This window comes from Carassius carassius, chromosome 10 (genome assembly GCF_963082965.1).
Source record: "Carassius carassius chromosome 10, fCarCar2.1, whole genome shotgun sequence".
NCBI classification, from domain to species: Eukaryota; Metazoa; Chordata; class Actinopteri; order Cypriniformes; family Cyprinidae; genus Carassius; species Carassius carassius.
In genome coordinates this window covers 34,325,830-34,328,221 of record NC_081764.1, presented here as the reverse complement: position 1 = coordinate 34,328,221, position 2,392 = coordinate 34,325,830, and the positions used below count along the sequence as shown (strand labels likewise).

Sequence of the window (2,392 nt, the reverse complement as noted above, 5' to 3'; positions counted from 1 at the left end):
AACTCTTTTTCTCCTTCACATAAAAATCCATGAACACAACAGAACAAAATATTGCAAACATCTGCTAATTAGCTTCTTCATATGAACATCTTTTAAAAACTATAAGGCCTATAAAGCTTTCAAAATGCGGTATGACCCTAAAATTAAAATCTAGTTTAGGATGAGTGCTGAAGTAAAGTAAAATAAGTAAAAAAAAAAATAAAAAAAATAATAATAATAAAAAAATCTGTTGGCACTTGTATGTCTGAGCTAGCTGGCATTTGATCAACTTTGCAGACGCGTATGATTCAGTTGCTCTAATGAGCTTTGTATAGGCTGCTTTAGATAAGCGCGTGAATAAATGTGAGTATAAGTGTACACGATGAAACTTGCAAGTAGAACCCCGACGACGACACCAAACACTAATCCAGAACAAGCCCCTGAAACGCCGCTTTCAGCTCCAGCAACTGCACCGAGAAGTGCTCCGAGTGCACCCATCACTATCATTATGAACGGCTTGAAGTCCATGGTGATTTTTGGCATGTCTTCTGAAGATTTGGGAGTCTCTACAGATTCTTTCTTCTGTATATCTCCTTTGTCTTTGTTATCTGTAAAATAAAATAACAAAAGATAAGTGCTTATGTAGCCTGAATGTGAGAACGGCTGTGGCTTTTGTGGAATAAAACTCACAGCTAGGAGGACTGTCTATACTTCCACGTCTCTTCCTGAGCTCAGTCTCAGATGCTTCTTGTGTCTTCTGTTGAATCAGTTCATAGTAAGCTTGTGGTATGAAGAAACCACCATGATTTTGCTCCACCAGGCTGTATATCTTCTTAAGAAGATCATTAATGTGAGAGGGAGATTCACAAGTGCTTTTCTGCAGAACATGGGATCGTTTTCAACACTTTTCCAGGATATTCTCTGTGCTGTGAATGTGTTTTTGGATTGTTTGGTTGTCCACTCCATCATCACAATCAAACACCACCATGGTGTGTTTCCAGACGCGTTCTGACAGTAACCTCATGTGCATCTCTGATGCATTAATTTCACCTACAGAAGGATCTCCAGAGGGATTTTTCACTGGTATGACCAGAAGCAGAGCGTGAGGTCCTGGAGGACAAAGTGACACGCTTCTGACAATTTCTTCTTTTATCCTGTCTGTACTGAGTTTGTCCCATCCTGGTGCTTCCACAACAATGATCTTCCTTCCTGTTTGTTCGCCCTGGTGTAAAGTACAGAGACCAACTTTCTCTCCTGTCAGATTCTCACAGTTTAGGACTGATTTGACCACTTTATTCTCTTCATCATTTCCTAAGATCACAATTCTGAGCCCTGAACCTCCTTTAAAGATCAAATGGGAATCAAATTAATATTATTGCATGATGTTTTTTATTAATCAAAATGTGTCATCGTTGGAAACCACACACAGATAAATTGACTCACCCTGAGGAGATATAGTAGCCATGATCACAGTATGTGCAGCTGCTTCACAACATGCTCTTAGAAACACACAGATGGTTCGGCTGTGCTACAGGTTTCACTTAATAACAGACAGTTTATATTGCAGTTTTACAACCATTAAACATTGCCTCATCACAAAAGATGTAACACTAATTTTGTAGCACTTAAGCATGTTCAATTGTGGTATGATTTCCAGAGAAATGATATAAAAAAAATATTAAGGTGAACGTCATAACGATTGCTAAAATATGTGAGTTTGTAATTAAGTAAAGGTACAGTAAAGGTTCCTAATATGTTGCTGTAAATTTACAGTGTTTTAGAGTCTGAATCCTTTCATTCATAGCCTACATTTCCAATGTTTCACTTGATTCTGTCATAAATTATTATGCAAAATTAACATTATTATATCAACAAGTGGTTGCAAGACAAAAACACACTTAAAGATTTTCATAGGTTTTTTTGTTTGTTTGTTTAGCTCTGGTTAGCCTATGCTGAAATACTGATGAAACAGCAGAATATACTTAAAAAGCTTTTTGTACAAGCAAGCACAGAAAACATATCAAACATAAAGCAAACTTTTATATTGTATCTACCTACCTCGCATTTGCTAGGTTGTTTTTCTGTTCTCTTACTTCCTTATAAAATAATACTTTCATGTAGGGTGCAGGATGAACTTTGATCAATGAAAGTAAATTAAAGTTTAACAGAAGATTTAGATTTGAAACCCCCAACACCCACTCTGACCATCTCCCTACACAACCATTAACACCTCCTGCAATCCCCCTCTCCATACCTCCTGCTCTTCAAATCTGTGAAGATGATGTGCGCCAGGTCTTCAAGAAAAACAAAAGAAGAAAAGCACCAGGCCCAGATGGCGTTACACCAGCCTGTCTGAAAATCTGTGCTGACCAGCTGGCCCCCATCTTTTCACAGATCTTCAACAGATCTCTGG

At 37.9% G+C, this 2,392-nt stretch overlaps 1 pseudogene; it reads right to left on the bottom strand.

Moving 5' to 3' along the window:
- Window positions 1–232: 232 nt before the first annotated feature.
- LOC132151392 (GTPase IMAP family member 4-like) lies at window positions 233–1,863 on the bottom strand (annotated as a pseudogene).
- Window positions 1,864–2,392: the final 529 nt, after the last annotated feature.